This window comes from Corapipo altera, unplaced genomic scaffold, assembly GCF_003945725.1.
Source record: "Corapipo altera isolate COAL_440 unplaced genomic scaffold, ASM394572v1 58, whole genome shotgun sequence".
NCBI lineage: Eukaryota > Metazoa > Chordata > Aves > Passeriformes > Pipridae > Corapipo > Corapipo altera.
In genome coordinates, this window is record NW_020884898.1 from 8815981 (window position 1) to 8832322 (window position 16342).

At 38.2% G+C, this 16342-nt stretch overlaps 1 protein-coding gene across 2 annotated transcripts in view; it reads right to left on the reverse strand.

Moving 5' to 3' along the window:
- Positions 1-1941: 1941 nt before the first annotated feature.
- LOC113949763 overlaps positions 1942-16342 on the reverse strand; it is a 178292-nt gene continuing 163891 nt past the window's right edge. Inside the window, exon 7 of one of the 2 annotated variants that reach the window (XR_003528556.1) lies at positions 1942-1986. The gene's annotated coding sequence lies outside the window, so the exon portion shown is untranslated. Of the gene's footprint in view, positions 1987-4686; positions 7070-16342 lie in introns of those variants that run through there. The other variant, XR_003528558.1, reaches the window with a different exon arrangement.

Below are 16342 nucleotides of genomic sequence, written 5' to 3' on the forward strand. Positions count from 1 at the left end.
CCACTGTGAAGACAAATGCAAAAAGTGGGAGCAAGGCTAATTTAAACTCTTAGGATAACAAAGCTGGAATCTTGTAGGGCCCTATAGTGGGGCTGTGGAAGGGGCTAAAACAGAGAGATGATCACCATATTGGAAGAGAAGAAAAGGGGAGAGGTGACAGTTATGCAGTAATAATATTGTGAATCTATTTCACGGAATAACTTTAGAGAGAAAGCAACAAACTTGTCCAGTTCTTCAGCATATCTATACCAACATGGGCAGAAATGTTTTAGAAGTAGAGAGAGCTAGAAATTATGGTAAGATCCCACAATCAAATTTATTTCTAGACACAAAGTTGTTCCTTACACTTCAAAGGCAGTTTGTAGAGGAGAGAGAGTACAGGGGAACAGACAGCGAACCATGAAGACTTTTCCACTGCCAACTGTCTCACTTGTATGAAAATCAGTATATAAATTGGGAAAACAGAATCTACTTCTTTATGCATTGAAGATACTCCATCTGATTTACCACCATCTGATGGAGATGCTCTGAGTGAAGGGACGCATTATGAAGAAATGCATTCTACTAGGAAAGGCTTGAGTTTGAAATTAAATCCTCTGCTAAACTTTTCAAGAAGTATTTACCTTCACTGAAGTCTTTTCATGGCCCTGCTTATTTCTACTTTAAACTTCTCATTTATTGTACTTTAAGCCCCATCAGTGAATGTAAATGGGGTTTCACTATACGTTTAGTGCATTCAAGCATTCTTTGTTACAGTTCCCACCCTGCCGCATTATGTGAGCTCTGCCACGGAAGTCCAGCAGTCGGTTTGTTTTCTGCTATTAATAAAAGAACCTACTTTTCCCCACTTCTTTGAAGAAGTTGAAAGGGCTACATGTTAGAGGGGGAGGTGGTGGGGAACAGATTGTGGTGTAATCCCCAAACGCAAATGCTGTCTAGATTAGAAACCTCCCTGAAGAAAATTTACAAATGCTAAGACTGTGCTTTTTGTGTGATGAACACTAGAGCAATAACTTAGCCACATACTGGGTTCTGCCTAATGCTTAAGGAGCCTACTAGGTGAAAGGAATTAAATGAAAAAAAAATCTTCCAGTTGGCACTGTGCCCATGCCATCCAACCCTTTCGGTATCCACTGACTTACTAATGCAACTATTTTCATATTTTCATATGTATTTCATCACTGAGGTAACTTAATATAATACTTGGGAATCTGCTAAAATAATAATAACAAACACACTAATGGGATTTACACACTGCCAGTGTTTTTACATAGTCCGGGAAAAGCTTAATTAAAGGGGTGGGACGTGTCTCTGCTGAATAGCTGTTTTTCCTTCATACCTTCCCATGCATGACACGCACACATCCAAGAAAAGAAGTTGGGGGTGGTGGTGGTGGAAGAAAACCACCCAAAACCAAAACCAAAATTACCAGCCCTAAACTACTCAGCACAACCTTGTTGATTTGCTTGGCCATTTAAATAAATGAATATGCTCCTTGAAGAGAATCACGGCCCCGGTGCAACAGCTAACGAGTAAAAGGAAAGTACAGAATATTATCTGCCTTTTTCTCTATAGGATATTCATAGTGTTCAAAGTATCATTACCGTATCTAGTTTATCACACAATTACAACTAATCCTTAACTCCTAAATAAGTAGGAACAGGCATAAAAATTGCATTTCTGAAAGCCTACTAGATAAACTTTAGTCTATAATCAACTGGATGATTCTATGATTAATTTTAAATCCTCCTTAATAGGTTAAAGACGTTTATAAAGATGAAATAATTTTATCAGTGTTGATCTCATTAATCTTACATTCTCTTAGTCTCCAAGGCTTCCATATTCCATCCACTTGTTGCTACTCAGACACTGCAATTAAAGCATAGCTTTGCACATCAGTCAATAGTGCTGGACTCACCGTGTAAGAATAATTCAAGTGTTGCCAAGGAATGGAACGACGTAGCATCCAACAAACTCTGAAAATGCCTATTGTAATAATCAAACAATGAAAAACTTTAACAAGGTGATGAATGTCTCAGATACATTGTTTGGACAAAAATACTTTAAATGAACATAATAAAATAAACCAACTTATAATCAAGTGATACAGTTTCAGCTAGCACTTTTATAATATTCCTGATATTTTTTCCCCATTGTCTGTATCTATCTGACTGCCTAGCTAGTTATAGACCTCAGGCATTCTTTAATTCTTTAATTTTTTTTTTCTTGGTAGGCTACAGTTGGTCCCTAAGAGGAGATGACTGCTTTTCAGTGTGAAATTATGTACCCACTCAGGAATTGAGCCTAATCATCACACGGGCAAATCAAAATGATGGCTACATTTACTGCCTACAGAATTTTCTTCTGCACTGCATATTAACACACTGAAAATGTTGTGTTAGCTTATTGTGAACGTGCCGATTTTCATTACCCATGGAAAGGCAGAACATCTTCTGTTAAACTTCATTGACATTTTTCATCAAATGAACAGAGCAATGCCCTGAAATGTGATAATTGTAGATTCTTGTTATACAACTTTGAGTAAAATATTCTTTCCTCTAATTCCAACAGTAATTAACTTGGAGTGGAATTCCCTTGACTCATGTAACAGTCTTCAGCACTGTATTAATGGATCCGAGAGTTTATGTGGTTTGAAAAGGAATCCTGCCCCATACATGTGATATTATATTAAGGTGCTAAAGACTTTCAGGTTAATGAAAAGAATTGATCAAATCACCCCATCTTGAGCTATAAGCATTTTTTTTTTAATTTTATTGTTTGAGTTAAATATGAAACGGCATATTGTTGAAACTTAAAATGCTTCCAAAATGAAGCTCTGGAAAATTGTTGCATCTCCCATGAAGACTAAAAATTAAAATAGACAATTATCATAATAATAACTCAATTGTACATGTCAGACAAAAGAGAAGCTAACACTTCCCTCTGCTTTTTGACTGATGTTTTTGTTGGGCTGTAGCTAAACAGCACTTTAAGTTGACAGTAAATTAGCAAACAATATGAGAGAGGAAAAAAGAAAAAAAATCATGTAGGGGTTAAGATGTTTATGTAAAACAGTGATTTTCCTTTTTAAAATTAAAACGTACAAATAAGCTGGTGTCAGGGACTAGGTGATCCTTCATTTCCACCGCATTGAGCAGGCTCACATCAGCAGCAGACAGCCGTTAATATATGCGTCTGGCTCAGTCTGGTCTACCAACTAGGAATTCATCGAATTGTTAATATCATTCCTTTTTTGTATGCACCACACATCATTTTCACTCTCTCTCTCTCTCTTCCTCCCCCTTTGCAAGAGCTTGTGTTTTGGTTTTTTGTTTTTGTTGTAGCACAAGCTGATTACTCTGAAATCACATATTAAATAGCATTTAAATGCATTTTGCACTGAAACAACATCAAGTCATATAGAAATGAGACTATATTGAAATTCTGTACATATATCTAAGCATAGCATATTGAAGATGATGCTTTCTATTTATTTGTGCTAATAGAGACAGCCTTCATATACTGTCACAGGGTAAATAAGACTGCTTTCTGTATGGTGTCTGTAGGCATTGTCACATAGCCCCAGAACTATATCTTGTTCGCCTTGCTGGGAATTTTGCCCGAGTGGAGATCGTGATTCTCCCTCCCCTTCATCCACTTCTGTCCTACCTGTGTACCTGAGGTTGGCTTGGCTGTGTTGAGACTGGGGAAGAAGAGAGAGGAGGAAAAGAGGAAGGCAATGCACCAACTTTTTCATCTCTATGGCAAGGGGCAGCACTGAGTACAATGGGCAGAGTAGAGCCATTGGAGTCATCCCAGTTCAAGCAGTAGTGCAGAGGTAGGACTGTATAATTACAGCTTTTGCTGTAGCACCAAATACACTAGGCAGGGGTTTCTAATAATTCATTATCTTCTCACTCTCAGTGCAGAGCAGAGCATAGTTGAAATCTTCAGACTGACAGACCAAATGTTTCACACTAGAGTTTCACCTTCGCTGCACTCACAGTGTTAAATGCAAAGCAAATTCAGAGTGCTGAATGTGAACTATCCTCATTCAAGTAAATTTTGCCGATTGAAAAATAAATGCAATGAAAATCTTTAATATGCATAGACATGTGCACAGTATAGCTGATTAAATCTATATGGATTTTTATTCTGATAAATACTATGCGTAATTTAAATTGCATATTGACATGTATATACCAACACGCAATATGGTTTTATCTCATTATGCAGCCTGAATGAACAGAATACCTGTTCAGCTGATCAGTATCTTAAATAATCTGTTTTCAGGACTGAAAACTGCTGTAAAAAACACATGTCAATTGCTACTGAAGGGCTTGAGGAGTGTAGCACCTAGCTGGGTGAGTCCGCCCTTCCTGTACACATTCAGATTGACTTTTCCAATACTGCCTAAACAGAAGTCAATGTTGAATATCATGTCTGTGTTAAAAAGTTACGTCTGTATCTAAATTTTTGCAAGTCGCTCTTTTGGGTGTTCTTAGCATGTGGGACTGACAGTTTACGAAGAAAAGAATTGCATATTTACAGGAACTGTATCATCATTGTAATTGCTAAGGCAATATTTTTATGACTATTTAAAGACTAATTATATCTTGAGCAACTTGAAAACTATGTACAGCGCACAGTTTCTGTCTCTTAAGAAAACAAGACAAGAAGAAAAAGTATTATACTAACAGATAAGAACCATTTATTTTAACAATAGTGTTGATGCTTACAATAAAACACAATTCCTCCCACGCAAGTGGAAAAAATATACTGCAGCCAAAATACCACTTCTGAAATGAACAAATAGTTTAGATGCCTGATCTGTGTGAAGTCTTTGTTTCAGTGAAGTCTGATGTATCAACAAGGTCTTGCAGCATCTTGGTTAGACACAGGAAACAGAGAAAAATTACTCAGAACTACACCACCTATAAAATATTAAGAAATACAAATCATATTCTGTGTTGTAGATAGGAAGTTTGAGTTTAATGAACAGTGTGCTTGTGAAATACCTCGTGTGCTTGTGAATCTTCTTATGCAAAGTCAGTGAAGTACTTAACACATGAGGGACAACCTAAAGCTCACACTGTTTTTTGTCAGAGGGGTGAAAAATGCAAAAAGTGATGGAGAAGTTAGAAGCTGGGTCTAGTACTTAGAGTACTGGTGGCTCATTTTAAGTTGAACAGGTACAAGAAAGTGATTCTGGGTGCAAAGCGATTTTAATGCTGTAGTATGATTTTTAAACCAATATTCCATCTCAGATTAAAATGTAAATTAAATGAGAGAATATTTTAAATGACATATTGTGTTTTCACTTGGACAAAGAAAAAAGATGGCAATTAACTACAAAATACTCTTTGTCTCATGTTACAGGAAAAGCTAAGCAACAGTTTTCCTGTAGACTGAAATCATTATTCAAACAATAGAATGAATGTTTTCTAGGCCTCAAACATCAGTGTTTTTGTTTTATGTTTTAAGAGTTAATGCTGCAACAGTCAGGATGACTCTATACTTTGTGATAATTATCAGAATTTTCTATAATAGTAATAGTAACATCATGGTTGAAAGCCTTTTGTATATTTTAGTATCAGTTTTGAGAGGGGGATTTTGTTGTTTTTGTTGTTTGGGCTTTTTTTTGGGTGCAAACTGGTATTCAGGTTAAATTTTAATTCTAAATGTTACATGGCATTTAGTTCAGTTTTCTAAACACATAAATATGTAACTTCCTAATGTTGTACAATGGATAACAGTTGTTTAGATTTTTTTTTTTCTTTTTTCTTTTAGGAACAGTTGTGTTGCTTAACATTTGAAATAGGTATCTTTTCCTTTTTACCCTTCGAGACAAGGAAAGCTCCTTTGGTTCTCTAAATTCTGCAGAGAAACAATCACAGTCCAAAGCTGCTGGTTCCCCTCCGCCTAGGTCCCAAGAGCCTGACTTGTGATTGTTGCTAAAAAACCTCACAAGTTAGGGTCTCAGGGACTAGGAAAAGTCCGATATGGTCCAGTAGAATTCGTCTTCCAATAAACTGAATTGCTTAGTAGTCATAACCGCTGTCAGCAAAACTTTCACTGCTATTGTTAAAAAAAAAAAAAACCAACCCCCCCAAAAACCCCCTAAAAACAACATCCCCCCCAAATCAACAACCCCTCCTTCCCCCCAGATAAACAAACCACAGTTTCAAGTAGGGGGCAGAAAAGATCAAATAAGCAGGCAAGACGCATACATACATTCAAACAATGTATCAGCTGACCGAACAGACTTTTCTGAGAGTATAGTCCTTAACTTTTGAAAAGAAAAAACAAAGAACACAGGAAAAAAATCTTCACTGCCTCATCTTGCAAGCAGCCATATTATTATAATGCATCTGAGGGAAGCCTCTATAAACGGGTTAAAATCTGCTTTGTACAGTAACAATTTTATTATATTTTCTTTAATGCCTGAAAGAAGGATTAAATGCTTGTCAAGGGGGTTCTAATTGAAATATTTCCCCATTATACTTTCAGTCCTACTGTTCAGGTGGGCCCTGGGTTGCAGAGTACTTTAAACCCATTCACGATGCAAGGATAACCTTTGGGCGTGTATTCACTTTTTGCCTCTTCCCCACGTTCAACATTTAATCCTTCTACAGACTGCTACAAAAAGCTTCTTCCTTTCCAATGGCAAAACTATACTTTACTCCATAAGCTGCAGAAAACATTGACATGCAGAGATTGTTGTCACTTGAACCAGATTACTCAAAGCACACATAACTTTCAAATACTGTCGATACAGTAAGAAGAAATGCTCGGATTTCCCGAATAATTTTGTTCTGAAGCCGAACACTTTTAATGGCACAACCACAGTCCTGAATTACTTTTGCATTCATTCTCCTCCGATCTTTAGCCTTGTTTGCAGAATGAAAAAGAAAATTTCTACTTTAGGGACAAGATCCACCGTGGCTTTTTTTATTTTTTTTTTCTCTCCATCAGATCCCAGAGCAAAAGAAACAGCAGCCATAAAGGTCCTAGCCACTGGAGCAGAATCTGGCATAGAAAACTCAGTGCTCTTCGGGAAGCCGTTCAGCTTTAAAAAGGAAAAAAAAAAAAAAAAGAGAAGAGGGGGGGAAGAATTAGAATCTCTGCTGGTCGAACAGGTGAATCATCCATTTACAAGAAAGCTGTACAGAGTGCTCTGCCGAAGAAAAGATTTGCCAGTGCCCCCCACCCCCACCCCTGCCCTTCACCCTCCCCTCCACACTGATACTTCAGATTTCAGAACATTTTGGATTATTTAAAATATTATTTCAGCTGATGATATAATGCAACATTATATAAGAGCCGTTTCTTTGTCACTGTGCACCATTCAATCAGTTATGCCTCAGACACAAAATAGTTAAATGAAACAAAATATATATATATATGAGAGAGAGATATATGTATAGCAGCCCCTAGATTTCATTCAATTTCTTTTTTTAAAGCTGATCATGATTTAACAAACAATTTTGACCACAGCTTTCAAATCAATAATTAGAATGAAAAATCTCTCCCCTCTATAAATATGACATTAACATAATTATACCACCCCCATCGCATAGACCCATCCTCTTTAGGGAATACATCTGATGCTCTGAAGATGGAAATCAGTCAGATTTTAGTTGCTCTCGAACGTACCTTTGCTTCTCACTGACTGACTGGCTTTACCTTCCATGCACACACACAGTCACCAGCACACACACGCACACACACACATACACATGCGCGCGCACATACACACACACACACACGCACAAAAAGGCAAGGCAAAGCAGCGGATGCTGACTCAGAGCAGTTGTGTGTGGAGGGGGTGGTATCGGCTGGTATTTTCACTGCACTCATCATTAACATTAACTCACTCTCTAGCATCCACCCTCTCTCAGACCTGCTGGACTGCAGTATTTGCATGACGCTGTCACTCTAGCCCTTGTGGGTCAGATGTTAGAAGAAAAAAAAAAACCAAAAAACCTCAAGGCTCTCATAAGGAATGCCTTCATTTCTTCCAAAGGGTCCCTCTTCTTATTTTTCCACCTTTCTACTTCCTCTGTTGCTGTGTCTCAGTTGTTTGACATCTTTCCGGAAGAAAATGTCTTGAGCTGCAATAAGCCAGTAGTCAGTCGGTCCTCCCCTCACCTCACACTCCTATTCCCACCCCCTTTTTTTCCTAATCAATAAGACAGATCTCCAAATGCAGTTGTGAAAACAGGCTCTGACACACAGACTTTCATCCTCGATCCTCTGCCTCAGGAATAGCAGGCAACCCAGGCTCACACGTGATGTAGAGAGAAATAATGCCAGTAATTCTTGAACAGTCTTAGGAGTTTATTCTACGCCTTCTTCATTTTTTCCTTTGCTCGAATAAATACCAGTGGGAAGGACATACTAGCTCTCAAAAGCTACAAGGATTCACTTCTTCAGAAAATAATGAACATTAAAAGACTAATATTAATCTTCCTCAAAATTAATGCTATCTTTCCCCCCCTTCATTGTGCTCTTTATAAGTAGGAATTGTCTCATAGCCAAAACCCTGCCAGGGTCTGAATCACCATTCACTGTGCTGAAACCGTGAGTTTCTGAACTTCAATTGGCATTTAACTGGACTAAGCAATTTTTTTTTCTCTTTTCTTTTTTTATTTAATTTTTTAGACTTCTTAATTAAAATAAAATATAAAATAGAAGCTGCTTGCGTCAGAGAGAGCACTGTGAGAGAACAATGGCAATACACCCTCACCACCACACTGAGTCCTGAAAATGCATGTTTGAGCTACACTTGTGTATTTTTTCTGTATGGTATTTGCTCCGTGTTGGTAGAGAAGCCTGAACACATACACGTACACCAAATACACACACACACAGAAACTCAAGACAAGTACATAAAATACACAACACAAAACAAAGCACAAAGGCTGATAACTGAAACACAGGCACAAGTTGTCTGACAGGCTATGAAAATCCACAGAGCATAATTATTGTGTGCAGTTTTACCTTGTTCCTTTGTTCTTAAGGCAAGGGACTTTAATGACTTACGGTGTTGACAGTCTTTCGGCTTTTCCCTTTTTACGCCAACAGTATTTGGGAATTACTTTTCCAGACAATACCACACCACTGTGATTCGCGGTATAAAAATTATTTACCAGAGGGGGGGGACAGGTGATACGCAATTCGCCAGCCAATTCTCAGAGCTGCCTGGTGCCGTAGAAGCACTCGGCGTAGCCGGGCAGGCAGGTCCCAGGATGCAGTGCTGCACCGCAGTCCCGGCTCAGGTAGCCAGGTTTTGGCAACCTTAAGGCAGCAGCAAAGGTGAAGGGCATCCACTTGCAGGAAAGGTCCAAAAGAAAACACCGCGCAGCCTCGAAGTAAAGACAGAAAGCCAAAACGCCGGGGCACACGCCCTAAGCCCAGTTAGTACGCGCTTATGACCGGCCGTGGTGATGGCAATTAATTTCTTAGGAAAAGGATGGAGGAAAGTAGACAATTAGGAAACAGTTAAGTTTGTAATCTCAGTGAAAAGGGAGAGACAGAGACAGACACACACCCACAGACAGAGAGCGAGCGAAGAACGCCAAGCATGAGACAACAAAAACAAGACCAAAATCAGATTTGGGAAACTGAAAAAATACAGGATTACAGCATTCAGCTTAGCATTTACTGAGGTATAAAAAAAAAAAATAAAAAATTACCACATGCACAGCATGGCTTAAAATACTTATTGCCATCAACAGTCTGTGACGGATGCCGGCTTCTTACTGCTATACGTACATTAGATTGGTCATCGCCTCTTAATCTCCTTTTGCTCAGACCCATCCATTTTTTGCTGCTCCAGCATCTGTGCCCTTTATGCTTTTTTTCTGTATAGTTACCCACAATACCCTGGATAAATTAATGTCATGACCTCGCTATGGCTATCAGACAGAAAAAAAAGTCTACTATTTTAATAATTGAACGTGCGCGTACAGCAAACTGCCTACTGATAGCCCAGCTTTGTGGACTGCCTCCAAAAGCAGCCTTTGCTAGCTCTGCGAATCAGAAACAACAGATGCAAATACTAGCCACATAGTCCCGGCTCTCTGCCTTGCCTTTTTTTTTTTAAAAAACCCACCCTTTTCAGTCTGTGCCATTTCATGTTCCCTGCGTCTGTCCCCTCAACGGTTAAAAACATTAGCCTGATGAAATTAGAAGCTTCTGAATAAAAGCATGAGAAGATGAGTGAAAATTATAAATGGTTGCAAGATTCTGGAAATTTATATCCAGACACTGAGTAGGGAAGAGTACCCAGGTTCAAGTGCTGAGCCTCACTCGGGAGCACCTCTGGGGCCAATGGGACTGCAGACTAGATTAAATCAATAGTCGTCTGAAACGAGATGTCGTAATCAATCAGCTCAATTACCACTGTCATAGATCTGGGCTTAAGGTCTTTCCTGATTCCACTCTTCTAATCATTAACCCTTATACATCCTCAAAACAGGAACTCACACTTGCTCTGCTGCCCTACCTTCAGACCATCAAAGTTTAACTCACTTAGCATTTTCCCCTCTTTTCCCCTTCCTCTATTTAAATAACAGAAGAGTGGGTCAGCAAGGAATGTTTTAAATCTGAATATGGTGAGATTAGATGCACTCCTTTAAATGTACCTATTATACATTTGCTGCTGTGCCCTTATATATTATTATTATGCCTCCGGGAGTGGCTGGGTGGATCAAAGACTGCTGTTTAATTAACATTCAAGTCAGCTGTTTCCTTGGAGATTAAAAATAGAAGACTAGTTGAATTAAACTGAAGCTGTTCACTCCTTTCACTAATCCAATATTACAGAACCCTCCTCCCCTCAATCTAGTTAGAAACAACTCATTTCTGGTTAATCAGCCACCAGGAAAATCCATTTTCAGTTTGAGGGTAAGTGTGAAAAAGTTGGAAAGACAGTTTTGTGTGCATGCCTGAATTTCACGGAATTGCCCATCATTTACATTTTGCATCCACAGTACAGTAAATCCTCATGAAATGCAAGGAGAAAAGAACCATCAGGTTTGACTATGAGCAAAACCACTTTAAATTCTTGCCTGTAATTATTATTCTCTGTATGAAGATTAAATGTCAACCATTTAACTTTTTTTTTTTTTATTCCTGTGCAGACCCTGAAAAGATTGAAAATCTTTTCATAAAAATGCTCCAGCAATTGCCACATATCGTACTCTCACTTTCTCAGGAGGAAAGAAAGAATCCAGCTAGCAGGTATCCGGAATTTTGGTCACTTTAATTTGATTTATTCTGTTGATAGACTCAGATAATAATAGTGAAAGAAAACCCCGGTAGATTTACAGTTACATCACTGCCTGCACACACTGCCTCTGTTTCCAAGCAGAACCACACCTTTTTTAACCATAGATCTGCTTCTCAGCTGGAAAGACCGAACGTACGGTGGCCTCAGTCCTCACAGCACCGTGAACGCTGGATAGCACAATTAGCCCCCGTGCCATGGTAGTGATATTTTGGGGAGGAATTTGTGCTCCTAGAAAAGCAAGAAAGTGGGTGTGGGATGGGGCAGCAAATTGGTGTCTCAGGGTAGAGGCAGAGGCTGAGGTTGGGGGTCTGTCTGCGGGGAGGGCACCTGCCGGGGCAGGGCGCCGTGCTGTCCAAGACAGGTTATAATTGGAGATCGATTGCTGGATTTAATGACCCAGCTGTTTTCATTAGTTGAAACATAAAAAATTGGCCTAGAAAATGATTCAGCTGCTAGTATAGGTGCTTTTCACAGGCTTATGCCTCAGCCAGGAACGACTGTTGCAGTCACTGACCCCTCACAGATGGAAAAAAATGACCTCAGCTTTGCCTCTTTTCTGGGAAAGATTTAGCTGACAGGGGCATGAGATACAAAAAGAACCTTAATTTTGTCCTTTAGTAATGCTAAATGAATGCACTGCACCAGACACCACCTTAAACTGGCTGAAGGGCAGTGCTCAGTTTTGCAGGCAGCAGCTAAAGACTGTGAGCATCATCCACAAGGGGACAGCATCCTCATCCACACTGGAAAGATGTAGTTTGTGTCCAGGAAGAACAGAAAAAGGAGCAGCCATTGCTGAAAGCATCAAAAAAATTAAAAAAAAAAAAAAGGAAAAAGAAGGCGTTTCCTGGATTATTACTTCTGGACAGAGAGGGAGGGGAGGTGAGGCTGGGTATGCATGTCAGTTATCAAAACCCACCCAAATAGGATGAGCCTTTTGTTTCTTAGACAGCAGGAGTAAGGTGATTTGCAATATTAATGCAAACTTTGTGTGACAGATAAGGACTTTCTGGAATAACAAATAATAATTTTAGGAGAATGTGATGACAAGAATTAAATATAACTGGAACAAAATCAGAATGCATCTAACAGGAGGGGAAGAATGCACTAATATCGGTCACTATTCTAATTTTACAGTTCTCATCTTCATATTCTCAGTGCGCTCCAACTGGGACACAACACACTCATCCCTTTTCTTTTTCTAGAAGCAAAAGTTTCTTCATCACAGTGCACATGGAAAGGGTACTCATAAAATAAAAGGTTTAGTTTCTCTTAATGCAGCATGTAAATGACTCAGAACAGTGACACTGTTAGAATGACCTGTGCCTAGTTAGAATGACCTAGTCCATAGTTCTGTCCATAACACCTTCTCACCTCACTGATGAACACCAAGCAGATAAAGACTTCAGAAAATTCCCACAGCTATCTAGTTCCAGATCTGTCACAAAAAAACCCCCAACTATCCTCCTATTTTCTTCTTTACAAATGCTACACCCAGACTGTCTTGTTATTTAGTAAGAGTGCCTTTTGTAACTTAGCTGAAATTCCCACCTGATTATGAAGTATTAAAAATATGTAGAGCCTACGCAATCTATTAAAGAAAGGAAATCATAGAAATAAAATTACAGAGAAACAGCAATATCCTTCTCTTCCTACGCAAGCTCCATCTTACTCAAGAAATGCTATTATACCGTCTCCTTGCTGACTTGTCAATTTACCTGCCCTTTATTAAAACAAAGACATATGACAGCAGAAATTATTGCAGTTTGAATTACTCTGTGTGTGAATACTATTCAGTAGACCTTGATTTCACCAACATTTTCAATTAAAAAAAGTAATTATTTGTGAAAACAAACCACTATGATATATATTCTTTTTTTGACCTATGTTTCCTTCAGCTTTGAAAGCATGAAATAATGAATTAATTAACTTTTCTATTTATGAGCACTTTTTATACTTACATCACTAACTGATTTGTGTTACTGCTTAGTACAGCATCAGCACAACGTGAAGAAAGAGCCCAGTGCTAAAATGAAACTCCAACTGTTCAAAAAACTGTTTTTCACTAAGCACTCAAGTCTGCATTTGCAGTCTGTTCAATAAGAAAGATGTAAAGTACCAAGCACTATTTTAAAAATCCTGTTTCATAAATTTTCTAGTATGACATTTTTACTGTTTCCTGACTAATCAGGTATATGTCCATACATGTATATATATACATACATATATAATGGATCAAACCACAAGATTACGTAGAACTAGATCACCAAAAGATGCTGTTTATTCCCAGAATTCATCCCTCCATGCTGGTTACACACTATTGTTGCAATCATCAGTGGACCTGATCCTGAAATAGTGCAGTACAAGTCACTTTATTCGGACGAATAATGTCTCTGAAACGACCTGAACTATTTCTCAGAGCACCAATTCTTGGATACGTATATGCCACATAAGAATCCGAGTTTATAAAAGGAAATCAAAGACATTCAGTGCATGCTGCAAACAGTAACAGAATGTACAGAATTCTGCTATAGGAAAAAAACCTTCCTATTTTCTCAACAATGTGATCTGAAGATAAACATTTGTGAGAAACATTCGGACGCATCATTTCTACAGCCTTGTTCTAAGAAGTTTCAAAAGCAGGCTGGGGAAAAGCAAACGCTTTTAAGAAGAAAATACAAAATAGCAGGTTCCATGTCTGCAAAACTGGAATATTTTAAATTTTCTAGACAGTGAAGGTTAAAGCTATCCTGCATTCTCATAGTTCTCTCTCTCCTTTCAATCAATCTCATTGATTTTTTTTAAAGGTCAGAGGCTATACCTTCATTGATCAAAGAAACAGCCTGACACAGCGAAAGAGTCTGCCAATTCCAGACAGATCAATCACACCTTTGTCTGCTTTTGATACATTATGGTTATTTATTCTGCATCACCATGACTTTCTGTCGCATGGCTCTTAATGTAATAATGCTTCTCGGGGACAACAATAAAAAAGGGGGGAGGGGAAATATTCTATTTAAAATATTTTAAGCCTCTCTCTGGTATTTCTGAGGGTGGCTTATGATGGAACATGGTCAACTTGTTTGGTTTCATTTTTGCCTTGGAAAAGAACTGTTCTGGTATTTAGCTCTTCTTGGTCAGCACTTTGTAGGATTTTATGAAGGCAGCCCTTTGAAAACGATTTGTGAAAACTGTTCTTAGAAAAGTAATTATATCTTGATAGGACAACGCTTACGATCTAATCACAACCATAATTTCCCGTGTTTAAGCACTGTTTTAGAAATGTTTTAATAAATAGAGTATAACCGATACTCGGCTACAGCTACGGACTGCTTTATGACTGTAAAATGAAACTAAATGGTCGGCCTAAAATAATTACTAGGAAATATTGCTGAATAAACAGATATAAGTGCTGAAAAGCTCCTGGCTTTGCAAACTATTATGCTGAAAGCCAGCTAAAGCTTTAAAAAATGCACTATACGCTCACTGTCTGTCGTGACTGAAAGTTCTATGCTATTATTTAGCTTTTCATAGCTTCTGCAAGAAATCTTCAAAATTCCTGTTGGTCTAATACCAAATCTTTTGTTCACATTTGGTAGCATATCACTTCACAAGCAGTTTCTCTACTTAAGAGAAATCACTTCTGGGTCTTGGGATATTTGTTATTAGTAAAAGCATTAAAATCTAGTTCTGAAAGTGAAATTGTAGCCTAAGAGAAGTCAGTGGCAAAATGTCCAGTGACTTCAGTGGAGTCAGGACTTCACTGCATGAAGTTACATCTCAACTCCTTCAATCCAAGCTACCTCCAGTAGAAAAGGCAGCTCGTGGGATTGCACAGGACCACAACCTTATAAAGATTAAAAAAACCCCAGCACATTTCTTAGCAAAATAGCTAACAAAGCTGTTGTGAGCTCTATGTACCACTCAGCCTTATCAAAGACAGTGGAGCTGTTCAGTAAAATTAAGGATGCAAATCTTTGCAGAATCAGGATATCAGGTAATAAGACATAATCACCATCGTTAGAGCATTAAGATATATGATAATCCAAACACTTGGCATTGGTTTCTGATTTCATTGTGCCTGCTCTGTAAATTATTGTGCACCCAATTTACAATTACATCAGCATTATTATGTAGAGCAAAAGGTAAGTGGTATACAAAGCTGAAATATTAAACCCATTAAAAAGTTATGAGTTTGACAGAGTCCCTACATGTATTTGTGTGCATGCCAAGAAATGCATTTGAAAACCTTTAACAAAAGGAAACTTGCCTTCCAGTGATAAACTGCAATGCCTAAAAGACATTGCTAAAATGCGACCGCCACTCTCAAAGGCCAAGAGACCTTAAAAGCGGTTGCTGGCTGAGAGCATTATACAAAAACATACAGTTTCTTCTGTAAAGAAATAAAGCTGAATGCAAAACATTTCAGAGAAGTTTTGAATAAGTCTATTTGTCCAGCTTACTTTGCAAAGGCTCTGAAGAAAACAGCACCATAAACACTTTCAGTCCCCACACAAGGGCTAAACAAAGAGTCCTCTTTCTAGCCATTTAATCCAGTAATTTATTTTTTCAACCATCACATAAATCGAAACACAGCTGTAACCAATGACTTGCAGATCCAGTTCCCTGCCAGCTGGATCCTGTTCTGCTGAAGCAGCAAGATTTTTACATTGTTCACTTCAGTACATCTGGAGAAATCATTTGGGTTCAAAGGTGACTAGAAAAGCTCTTTAAATAAACTCAACCAGCAGTGAAGAGAGGCCTACATATCTACAAAAGCTCCATGGAGTTCCATTTAAAAACTTCTTTTCTTCAAATTAGTGCACAGAGCAGTTTGCTTCGTTAAATGTTTTATGATTATGACATTTTAATTGAATTATACACTCAAATATCTGTTTTGATGAAAAAGAAACTCTTTCCTCAAAATTTTCAAACATAATGTCAATATTCAAAAGCAATCAGTCATTAGGTTTTATACTTATCAAGTTTAAAAGAATCATCAGAAACATGGAATGAAAAAAAATATACCTGAATTAATGCACCTTA